This window comes from Schistocerca piceifrons, chromosome 11, assembly GCF_021461385.2.
Source record: "Schistocerca piceifrons isolate TAMUIC-IGC-003096 chromosome 11, iqSchPice1.1, whole genome shotgun sequence".
NCBI lineage: Eukaryota > Metazoa > Arthropoda > Insecta > Orthoptera > Acrididae > Schistocerca > Schistocerca piceifrons.
Window position 1 is genome coordinate 29,738,855 of NC_060148.1, and position 12,841 is coordinate 29,751,695.

Consider the following 12,841-nt stretch of genomic DNA (forward strand, 5'->3'; position numbering starts at 1 on the left):
CTTCACGTTGTATATCAGTGACCCACAGACAGCGACGTCAGAATTTACACTGAGGAATGCCGTCTTTGCTCGTGCTAATGCTTTCCTTATGTCCTCTTTGCCTGGTCCGATGTCTGTAATTTTCGTTCCAACGAAGTAAAATTCCTTCATTTCGTCTACTTGTTGCTCCAGAATTTTGGTGTTAAGTCTATCGCTACTCCTAATGACTTTTGTCTTTCTTTGGTTTGCTCAGAATCTGTGATCTGTCCTCACTAGACTGTTCATTCCATTCAAGAGGTCCCTAATTCTTTCCCACTTTCATTGAGGACAGCAACGTCTTCATCGAATCTTATTACTGACATACTTTCATCCTGAATTTTAGTCCCTCTCTTTAAACTTTCATTTATTACCGTGACTGCTTCTTCGATGTACAGATTGAACAGTAGAGGAAAAGGACTACATCCCTGAATCACACCCTTTTTAGTCGTTGGACTTCTTTTCTGGTCTTCCACTATTATGGTCTCTTTCTGATTTTTGTTCATATTGTATGTTAACCTAACGTCGTCAGTGTTAGCAGGAATACAGTGTATGTTCTGGACCATATTTGCATTTAAGTGAGGTATTGAAGTATACGATACCACAGACTTCAATGTCAAAGCTAGTGTGGGCTGCATATAAGCTGGAGGAATCTAATCAGTAACGTCATCATAGTTATCAGTGAGAAGCCATCCTCCTCCTCTCCTTATCTATTTGAATTTTTGATCCGTTCTGTTGTTCTTAATACTTCTATGTGATTCTGCGATAGGAGGAAGGGAAGGGAGGGGCGTGGCTTGTCAGTGATAAGCATTATCTCACTGATGACACTGCCTTATCCTGTACCCAGGCAACCGACACTAGCTTTGCACTGGAAATCATTGTATCACGTATTTCAATTACTTAATTTAAGCGCGCCAACGGGCTTGCCGCAGTGGTAACACTGGTTCCCGTCAGATCACCTTAGTTAAGCGCTGTCGGCCTGGGCTAGCACTTGGATGGGTGACCGTCCGGTCTGCCGAGCGCTGTTGGCAAGCGGGGCGCACTCAGCCCTTGTGAGGCAAACTGAGGAGCTACTTGATTGAGAAGTAGCGGCTCCGGGCTCGTAAACTGACATACGGCGGGAGAGCGGTGTGCTGACCACGTGCGCCTCCATATCCGCATCCAGTGACGCCTATGGGCTGAGGATGACACGGCGGCCGGTCGGTACCGTTGGGATTTCACGGACTTTTCGGAAGGAATTTTTTATCTTAATTTAAGCGCAAGTTTGGTCCAGAACGTGCGCTGTATTCCACTCATGTTGCAGAGTTGCATGGAAATAAATTGAAATAAGTATTTGTGTCAATCATTTTTATATAATGCACTGCTCCACCTGAAGATGAGGGTGTAACCCCTCCAAATGCGTCATGAATGAAAATATAAGTGACTGAAACACACAATTTTTTAAATTCATCTTTAATATTACATATTACTCTTCTTTCCTTATAGACCCATTTTTCTGAGAAAACGAAAACATCTTACGTTGTCTTATACTAGTTCATGACCGTAATTGCTCCAAACACCCTCCACCACACACTACATTGTGGTATATAGGCCATGCCGGGCAAAGCATTCCAAGGAAATTACTGTGTAGTACATCCATGTCAATTTTTCTTGTTATACGCTGACAGGAAAATACTATTTCACCCTAAATTCAGCGAGAGTTCCTTGTTGTAATTGCATTCTTCCTGTGTACAACACTGAGTCAAAGTAATATCACAATGTTCTCAAATTTGCTGATGAGCTCGGAGAAATGCAATTTTTGAAATCGAACGTACGGTTCGCAATGAGCACCAAAACACCAACTTTATTATTTTTGCTATCATGTTGTATCCTGGCATGATGAAACGAGACGTACTACAGGAACCTCTTGGCAAAAAGGCCCTTATTATTTAGGACACATTTTACATCCTAAATTACCTGACAGTATTTCCTCAAATTTTTGTTAAGTTCCTTCTGGAAGTTGCCATTACACTGTACCACTTGACCAGCATAACACTTCAAACATCAGTTGCATTTCTTTTTTTTTTTGTCATTTTCAAGTAGAATGAGAGATTTATGTTCGTCCAAAACGCAGCCACCTTCAGCCATATACACTCATGCTCATAAATTAAGGATAACTGCAGAATGTGGTGCCACACAACGTGGCTCTACACAAAACTTGCGCTAATAGCATAGCCACATAGGGAACACACACGACACAGACCTGTAAGTCCACGGTATTGGTAATAAGTTGAGAAAACCGTCCCAAAACACATGTGCTACAAAACGCCACTGTTTCCTGTGCATGTACCCCGACACCAGTATGGGATATGATCACCGTGCACACGTACACAGGCCGCTCAACGGGTTGGCATACTCTGGATCAGGTGGTCGAGCAGCTGCTGGGGTATAGCCTCCCATTCTCGCACCAGTGCCTGTCGGAGCTCCTGAAGTGTCGTAGGGGTGTGAAGACGTTCAGCGATACGTCGACCGAGAGCATCCCAGATGTGCTCGATGGGGTTTATGTCTGGAGAACAGGCAGGGCACTCCATTCGCCTGATATCTTCTGTTTCGAGGTACTCCTCCACGATGGCAGCTCGGTGGGGCCGTGCGTTATCATCCATCAGGAGGAAGGTGGGACCCACGGCACCCCTGAAAAGACGGACACACTGGTGCAAAATGACGTCCCGATACACCTGACCTGTCAAAGACTTGCAGGGGTGTACGTGCACCAATCATAATCCCACCCCTCACCATCAAACGACGACCTCCATACAGGTCCCTTTCAAGGACCTTAAGGGCTTAGTATCTGGTTCCTGGTTCACTCCAGATGAAAAACCGACGAGAATCACTGTTCAGACTATACCTGGACTAGTCCGTGAACAGAACCTGGGACCATTCTTCCAATGGTACTGTGTTCTTGACACAAGGATTTACGGGCTCTCCAGGGGTCAGTGGAATGCACCTTGTAGGTCTCCGGGCGAATAAACCGTGTCTGTCCAGACGTCTGTAGACTGTGTGTCTGGAGACAACTGTTCCAGTGGCTGCGGTAAGGTCCCGAGCGAGGATACCTGCAGTACTCCGTGGCCGTCTGCGGGCACTGATGGTGAGATATCGGTCTTCTTGTGGTGCTGTACACTGTGGACGTCCCGTACTGTAGCGCCTGGACACGTTTCCTGTCTGCTGGAATCGTTGCCATAATCTCGAGATCACACTTTGTGGCACATGGAGGGCCCGTGCTACGACCTGCTGTGTTTGGCCAGCCTGCAGTCGCCCTAATATTCTACCCCTCATAATGTCATCAATATGTGAACCACTTTCAACACACAGTCACCATTAGCACGTCTGAAAACGTCTGCACACTTCCTCGCCGCACCGTACTCTGACAGCACCAACACACCTCTGCGTATGTGGACTGCTGCCAGCACCACCGTGCGACGACTGCAGGTCAAATGCACTGCATGGTCATACCACGAGGTGATTTAAAGTCGCAAACCACCCACCAGGGCGTTGTTTCACCACATATCAGCATTATCCTTAATTTATGAGTGTGAGTTTAGTAAAATTTTAATTGTCACCTCGATAAAATAGGATTACACTATTAATTTTCGGTTTCTTTGTAGTGAAATGTCTGCATCCGTGGTACCCAATGAAATCGACTCGCCGCAGTAACATAGCACGTCGCTAGAGATGCTTCTGCAGGGACCAATTCTCCAACAATCCATGCTGTACTATTATAACAATGCACCATTATACGACATAGAGGTTAGCTGACGCAGAAGCTTCCTGTGTGGTCAGACAAGTTTGAATGACGAAGAACCAAGTTGAAGACCATGTCTCAGTGAGGAATCGGGAAGGGGCAGAGGTGCTGGTCCTAGAAAATTGGTGTATCACAGTCTGGGTGACATTCGAGAAAGGAGAAATTCGTCACGGATTAGTTCTGAACACCTTGCATGACATTTTGACCGAGCGAGATGCTGCAGTGTTTAGCATATTGGATTCGCATTCTGGAGGAAGACGGTTCAAACCAGCGTCCAGTTATCCTGATTTAGGTTATCCGTGATGTGCCTAATCGCTTCATTCAAATGCTGGGATGATTCCTTTGACAAAAGGAACGGTTTGCTCCTTCCACGTCCTTCCCTAATCTGATGGGACCGATGACCTAGCTGTTTGGTCCCCTCTCCCAAATCATCAAACATGTTGAACATTACAAAGGTATCTGTCCGCTGTCTGCTGAAAGCCACTCAGAGAGAGCGACAAGTCGAACCGGCTGTGGGGATTTCGCAGCTCTACTAGCCCGGCCCAAGGGACTCCTATGATCACCTGATCACCATGATCAGTGGTGGCTGTAACACTGCGACCCCAGCACAGTGGAGCAAAATGGGCAGTGTGGATTGACCACGGCCAGTAAAAGGCGAAGGCCCAACCCCCATCAGGCAAGGCGATGTTGAGTGTATTTTGGGACAGGCACAGTGTGTTGCTGACGGACTAAGCTCGTCGTAGTGTCAAAATCTCGTAACGAGGACAGTTGAGGAACGTCAGGATGAAGTGCCTGACGCTGTGTCTTCGCCCCATCCTGACACTGGCCCAGATCGTTGTCCACAGCATGACACACACACACTTGCTGCGTCTCTGGGGCATCAGCAGTTCTCTTGACGCGGTTGATTGGTTGGTTGAATTGGGGGAGGGGACCAAACATGGAGGTCATCGGTACCATTGTATTATGGAAGGATGGAGAAGGAAGCCGGGTGTGCCCTTTGAAAGGAACCATCCCAGCATTTGCGTGAAGCGATTTAGGGAAATCACGGATAATCCAAATCCGGATGACCGGACGCGAGTTTGAACCCTCATCCTCCTGACATGACACTTTGAGACTTCTGCTTCTTTCTTCGGATGAGGAAACAAAACATGGAAGGCATTTCCAAAAAATATGTTGAGAAGCTTTTTGGGTGCGACGTTTCTTAAACAGAAAAAATTCAGGCTTGTACGAGCATGGTCCCCGCCAAATCATCAATCGTTATGAAAAATGTATCGCTCTGAAGGCCGAATATCTAGAGAAGGTACAGCACTAAGACCAAGTTTCACTATCGTAGCCTGAATTTTTCGAGGTGTAAATTGAAATGTTACGGTTGCTCATAATATGGAAGCATTTTACATTGGATTGTTAGCGCAAAGATGTTTATTACAAAAGCAATCATACGCTATTGTTTTAAACACTGTAAAATCCTTATTACAGTGTAAGGAAGGGGGGAAGTGAGGTGGAGGGGGGAGGAATCTGAAGATGTTGACCTTTTACCAAAAGACATGGCATGACGGTTATGTGGCAATAATAAAACCAACTGATTCACAAAGTGTCGTGCTGGTGTAGTGAGACAAACACACTGCCAGAAAACAAATTAATACACCTGGAAAGAGGACGTCGATTTTGATCCGATGATGGTATCATTTAACTTTCTTGGCAAATGCCTTACCGAGATTGATGTCTGAAATACTAGTCTGTGATACAGACAAGAGGGAGATTGAGTCAATAATTAAATCACTGAAGACTAAGGCTCTCATGGTTATGATGGAGTGCCTAGCGGAATATTAAAGTTCTGTGCTGTACATGTTAGCCTAGTATTTAGCCATATTTGTAATTTTCCTTTAGGAATCGTCCGTTTCCTGAACGATTAAAGTACTCAGTAGTAAAGCCGCTTTATAAAAAGGGAGAAATGATAATTTTAGACCTATTTCTATGCCGTCAGTGTTTGCTGAACTTATTGAAAAGGCTATGTAGTTAAGGATAATTGATGATTTTATATCACACGATTTGCTGTCAAATGTACAGTTCGGCTTTAGAAGTCGTTAAAACAACTCAAAAAGCTGTTAACGTAGGATTCCGCGGCCGTTGTTACATTCAATAAAATTCTTCTGGGTTAGCAATACACCCTGAGGAAAGAGTCTTGCTACAGTCGCCAAAACGTCGGAATTTTATAGTTGACAATGCGGCCTCAAACCCAGAAGAATTTTATTGACAAGTGAGAAAGGTGTATTCTCTTTTCTCTGTGAGGTACTGGATGGGTTAAACAAAAGGTTTCGAACGTTAGCTATATTTTTTGAATTAACTAAGGCATTTGATTGCGTTGATCACAAAATATAGCTCCAGAAGTTCGACCACTACGGAATAGGGGGAGTAGCTCACAATTGGTTCACCTTGTACTTTAGCAACAGACAGAAAAAGTTCATTATTAACAATGTTGAGAATAGACATGATGTGGGGTCAGAGTGGAGTACTGTCACAAGTCATACGCCCCCTAGTATTACAGATGACTAAAATATATCTGTTTGCTGACGACACTAGCTTGGTAGTAAAGGATGTTGTGTGCATCACTAGCCTAGTTTGAAATAGTGCAGTTCGTGACCTCAGTTCATGGCTTGTAGGAAATAAACGAACGCTAAGTAACAGTAAGACTCAGTTTTTACAGTTTCTAACACACAATTCAACAAAGCCTGGGGTTTAGTTTCACAGAACAGTCATATGATTACTGAAACCGAACAGTTCAAATTTCTAGGTGTTCAGGTAGACAGTGAACTGTCGTGGAAAGCCTACGTTCAGGATCTTGTTCAAAGACTTAATTCTGCGATTTTTACTGTTCGAACGGTAGCTGCAATGAGTGATCGTTTGACACGAAAATTAGTCTACTTTGCTTACTTTCATTCGCGTATGTCGTATGGTATTATATTTTGGGGTAACTCTCCCCATTCTAAAAGGATATTTTTAGCTCAGAAATGGGCGGTTCGGGCAATAAGTGGTGTAAGCTCGCGAACCGCTTGTCAACCCCTGTTCATGAGTCTGGGTATTTTGACATTAGCCTCTCAATATATTTCTTGTTAACAATATTAGCTTATTCCCAAGAATAAGCAGCTTTCACTCAGTTAATGCTCGGCACAAATCAAACCTGCATTTACTTGGATCGGACTTCCTTAACTCTTGTACAAAAAGGTGTGCAGTATACTGCTGCATCCATTTTCAATAAGCTGTCATTCGAATTGAAAAATGTTAGCAGTAATCCACGCGCTTTCAAATCGAAACTGAAGAGTTTCCTCGTGGGTCACTCCTTCTATTCTGTCGAGGAGTTGCTTGAAAAATTAATCTGATTCTTATTGTATTCTTGATTGCGTTTACTTAAACTTATGGAGTGACTTTTTTCGGCTTCATAAGCATTTACTTTTATCTGTTATATGTTGTAATTTCATGTACTGACACGTTACATGACCTCGGGGATTTGCTCCTCAATTTGGTCCTACGGAACTTGACGTGTAAATAAAAATAATAAAAAGTATATGGGATATGTTGTTGTGGTCTTCAGTCCAGAGACTGGTTTGATGCAGTTCTCCATGCTACTCTATCCTGTGCAAGCTTCTTCATCTCCCAGTACCTACTGCAACCTACATCCTTCTGAATCTGCTTTGTGTATTCATCTCTTGGTCTCCCTCTACGATTTTTGCCCTCCACGCTGCCCTCCAATACTAAATTGGTGATGTCTTGATGCCTCAGAACATGTCCTACCAACCGATCCCTTCTTCTAGTCAAGTTGTGCTACAAACTCCTCCCCAATTCTATTCAATACTTCCTCATTAGTTATGTGATCTACCCATCTTATCCTCAGCATTCTTCTGTAGCACCACATTTCGAAAGCTTCTATTCTCTTCCTGTTCAAACTATTCATCGTCCATGTTTCACTTCCATACGTGGCTACGCTCCATACAAATACTTTCAGAAATGACTTCCTGACACTTAAATCTATACTCGATGTTAACAAATTTCCCTTCTTCAGAAACGGTTTCCTTGCCATTGCCAGTCTACATTTTATATCCTCTCTACTTCGACCATCATCAGTTATTTTGCTCCCCAAATAGCAAAACTCCTTTACTACTTTAAGCGTCTCATTTCCTAATCTAATTCCCTCAGCATCACCCGACTTAATTCGACGACATTCCATTATCCTCGTTTTGCTTTTGTTGATGTTCATCTTATATCCTCCTTTCAAGACACTGTCCATTCCGTTCAAATGCTCTTCCAAGTCCTTTGCTGTCTCTGACAGAATTACAATGTCATCGGCGAACCTCAAAGTTTTTATTTGTTCTCCATGGATTTTAATACATACTCCGAATTTTTGCTTGCTCAATATACAGATTGAATAACATCGGGGAGAAGCTACAGCCCTGTCTTACTCCCTTCCCAACCACTGCTTCCCTTTCATGTCCCTCGAGTCTTATAACTGCCATCTGGTTTCTGTACAAATTGTAAATGGCCTTTCGCTCCCTGTATTTTACCCCTGCCACCTTTAGAATTTGAAAGAGAGTATTCCAGTCAACATTGTCCAAAGCTTTCTCTAAGTCTACAAATGCTAGAAACGTAGGTTTGCCTTTCGTTAATCTTTCTTCTAAGTCGTAAGGTCAGTATTGTCTCACGTGTTCCAGTATGTCTACGGAATCCAATCTGATCTTCCCCGAGGTCGGCTTCTACTATTTTTTCCATTCGTCTGTAAAGAATTTGTGTTAGGGCGGATAGTAAATCTACTGATAATGGTTTGAACGTCGTCCGGCAACAGGTAGTGTAGTGGCGTAGCTAACAGAGCGCCACCTGTGTCCACCTTTTAACAGTGAATGCTCCCAACCAGAAGGCTCAGTATGGTGCAAACGTGTGAAGCGAGCAGGCAACCGTGGTACAGAAACGCACTCGTGCTTCCTGCAGCCAATTGTGGCCCTCCGAGCGGCGGGATGGTCCTCGCAGACAGTTGCGTCAGTTGTGCAACGGTGCTCGTATCAATGGTCACGTGAACACAGCCAGTGATGATGATCTGGACAGTACAGACACCTGCCAGGATCGTCGTATTCTGAGGGCAGCAGTGACAGGTCATACAGCTACCACAGCGCAGGTGAGAGCACTTGTGAGTCCAGTCGTGTCAACACCGTCTATTGCCAACTGGGTATTAGCTGTGGGGACTACTGGCACGCACACCCCTAGCCCGTCTTCTACTCACGGCACAGCGTCGACGTGCATGGCTCGAGTCGAGACGACTTGGAAGACGAAATGGTGCGCCTTAATTTCCAGCGATGAGAGCAGATTCTGGCTGCACGCAAGTGATGGTGGTTTGTCCTTACGACACAGACCTGGTGAGCACTGTCTCGTAGAGTACGCTCTTCAGAGACACAATGGCCCCACCTGAGAGTCCTTTGGGTTGGGATACGGTAAGCTACATCTCTCGTTCACTTTTAGTGTTTCTGGAGGTGACGCTAACCAGCGCTCAGTTGTTGACCCATTCTTTTGTCATTCTTGCTACAGGAAGGTGATGTGTTGCTCCAACAGGATAACGCTCGTCCACACAATGCCTGTAAAACCCAATGTGCTCTGCAAGACGTGCAGTAACTTCCCTGGCCAGCACAGTCTTTGGACTTGCTTCCAATCGAGCACATGTTAGATATGACGGGACGAGAAGTCACTTGTCCGACTCGACAACCGACAACTCTACAGAACTATCTGAACAGGTCGAGCAGGCGTGGCATAACGTGACCCAGGACAGCATTCGCCACCTGTACGATCGACTCGAAGTCAGAGTCGGCACGTGCATTGCCGCCCATGGAAGCTATACCACGTACTAATATGCGGTCTTCATCAGGGGTCGATACTTGGTAACTCAGAACCACTTGTGCTACTGATCTGTAAGTGCAATGATTTCAGGTACTCCATATGTAATATTGCAACAAAAAATCTTGAGTGAATTGGAAACTTCTAGAATGGTGTACTAATTATTTTCGGCAGTGCAGTCGTTTCAATCACAGATGTAGTCTATCTTGACCAGATATGAACTTGCAATTATTAGAATCATTTTGTCCATTCTATTCTTTTGGAATCTCTGTTAAGCAGTAATTGTCTCTTTTTTTGTAGTAATATTTTTCTTGTGTCAGCGGTAATCTCAGAATGTGGAGGTGTCTTCTTGCTTAGGAGTAATATTCGCTTAAGCCCTGAATTATGATGTGTGACCATTTGAGGAGACGAATGTGTAGGAAATTAAAGAGTAGAACATCATTTCATTTGAACGTAACACTCTGTCTTCAGGCCACAAGTGGCCCATCGGGGCCGTCCGACCGCCGTGTCATCCTCACTGAGGATGTGGATAGGAGAGGCGTGGGGTCAGCACACCGCTTTCCCGGTCGTTACGATGGTTTTCTGTTCGGTCGAGTAGCTCCTCAGTTGGCATCACGAGGCTGAGTCCACCACGAAAAACAGCAACAGCGCATGGCGGCCCAGATGGTCACCCATCCAAGAGCCGGCCACGCCCAATAGCACTTAACTTCGGTGATCTGACGGGAACCGGATTTGAATGTAAAACCTTTACAAAAAATGAAACGAACTGTTCACATTACTGAAGTCGCATATAATCCATTGGAAGAACACTTGAAAGTGCAAAATCGGTTGCTAGTTAAATCTGCACAACAAATACTTTGTATTATTATTATTATTATTATATTTATTATTAATAATAATAATAATAATCCCTTTCGTCTCCACTTGTTCTTGTCATGTACACAATATGGCCTAATAGAAAACTTTCGTTTTCTTTGCGCCCTCAGTTCGCGAGAATGGTTTCCTCATTATTTTTCCCATTTTCAGTTCTCTGCATCTCAAAATTTGTCTTTTACTTACATGAACTACATTTTTGTCTCAATTTTTGCTTCACTACGAATTTCGTACGTAGAACTCCACAACTCGTCTAGTGAATGGGGTTGGTTACGCTCTTTTTTAATGGGGGGGGGGGGGTGACAATGATTTTAGTACAAACGTGCGTGAAGTCTGAACTCTTGCAACAACTCCCCAATAAATTGGGCCCAAATTTCACCCAGTCCTACCGAAGCAAGCCTTACAGTACGGCTTCAGTACGTTACACGTTTCAATGTACTGAACACTCGTCCGTGTTCCGCGTGTTGTCGTCCTCGCATTTCGAAGTAATACCCTGCAGTGAGTCACGAATTCTCCCAAACACCCAACGAGACCAACTCGTGAATCTTGACAAGACTGTATGTCCCGTCTACAGATCGTGTACAAGGCGAACTGAGCTGCACATTGCTGAAAATGGGTACACGTTTCAACATCCTATTTACACAAGCCTTCCGCCGCCAGAACATCCCTGTGAACACAGTCACGTATGTCTGTATGTTACGTGTATTCCGAAAATTTTCGACGCTTGTAACTACGTGACTAAAATTGGCACATATTTCCTTTAAACTGACATGTACACAATTGGTTTAAGTAAAGCAGCCAGAGCCAGAAAAACATCTATTATAAACTTATAACTATGGAAAAAAACTGCATTCATAATTGAGCGAAAGAGTAACCTTTCTCACGTTTATATATCCAAATAAATATTGCTTTCACTTACTGTTTTGTTACAGACAAAAGCGCCGTATCCAAGACATGCTTGGAGCATTTATCCGGAAGGAAAAGGGGTACAGCCTTATAGAAGTTTCCAATTCACTCAAGATTTATTGTTGCAACATTGCATGTAGCACTCCGTCGTCAGGCCACGAGAGGCCTACCGGGGCCAACCGACCGCCGTGTCATCCTCAATGGAGGATGAGGAGAGGTGGAGCTTGGGGTCATCACACCGCTCTCCCGGTCCTTGTGATGGTATTCTTGACCGAAGCCGCTACTATTCGGTCGAGTAGCTCCTCAATTGGCATCACGAGGCTGAGTGCAACCCGAAATATGGCAACAGCGCATGGCGAGCCAGATGGTCACCCATCCAAGTGCTAGCCCAGCCCGGCAGCGCTTAACTTCGGTGATCTCACGGGAACGGGTGTAACCACTGCGGCAAGGCCGTTGCCCCAACATTGCATAAGGAGTACATGAAACGATTACATTTGCAGATCAGTAGCACAAGCGAGTCTTCAGTTACCAAGTATCGACCCATACTGAAACACCCATACTAGTACGTGGTGTAACCTCCACGGACGGCAATGCAGGCGCTCACTCTGGTTTCCAGTGGATCATACAGATGGCGTATACTGTCCTCGGATACGCTATGCCACGCCTGCTCGACCTGTTCACGTACTTCTGTAAAGAGTTGTTGGTTGTCGAGTCGCAGTAGTCATTTCTCGTCCCATCATATCCCACACGTGCTGGATTGGGGGCAAGTCAGAAGATCGTGCTGGCCAGGGAAGTTGCTGCACGCCTTGCAGAGCACTTTGAGTTTCACAGGCAGTGTGTGGACGAGCGTTATCCTGTTGGAGCAACACATCACTTTACTGTTGCAAGAGGAGCAGGAGAACGGATCTAATAACATTCTGCACGCACCGAGCACTGGTTAGCATCCTCCCCTGAAACACCGAGAGTGAACGAGGGCTGTAGCTCATCGCAGCTCTGACCGTAAGGTCAGAGATTGGGCCTGTGTCTCTCGAACTAATGCATTCTGCAAGACAGCGCTCACCAGGACTACTTCGTACACGCAAAGGACCATCAACTGCTTGCACACAGAACCTGCTTTCATTGCTGAAGTGAACGCCTCCCCATTCCAAGTGATCCTCTGACGTCACCAGTCGAGCCGCGCACGTCGCTGCTGCAGCGCGAGGGGAAGGCGTGCTGGAGGTGTGCGTGCCAGTAGTCCCCAAAGCTAATGATGGGTTCGCGGACACGTCTGGGCTCACAGCCCTCTTATCTGTGCTGCACAAGCTGTACGATCTGCCAGTCCTACCCTTACAGTACGACGATCCTGGCGGGCATCTGTGCTGCGTGGACATCCAGAACCTCCTCTACATGTGTGAGAAT

At 45.1% G+C, this 12,841-nt stretch overlaps 2 pseudogenes; one reads left to right on the forward strand and one right to left on the reverse strand.

Moving 5' to 3' along the window:
* The first annotated feature begins 928 nt into the window (after positions 1 to 928).
* On the forward strand, positions 929 to 1,046 carry LOC124720686 (annotated as a pseudogene).
* Positions 1,047 to 11,783: 10,737 nt separating this feature from the next.
* LOC124720700 lies at positions 11,784 to 11,901 on the reverse strand (annotated as a pseudogene).
* Between the last annotated feature and the right edge of the window lie 940 nt (positions 11,902 to 12,841).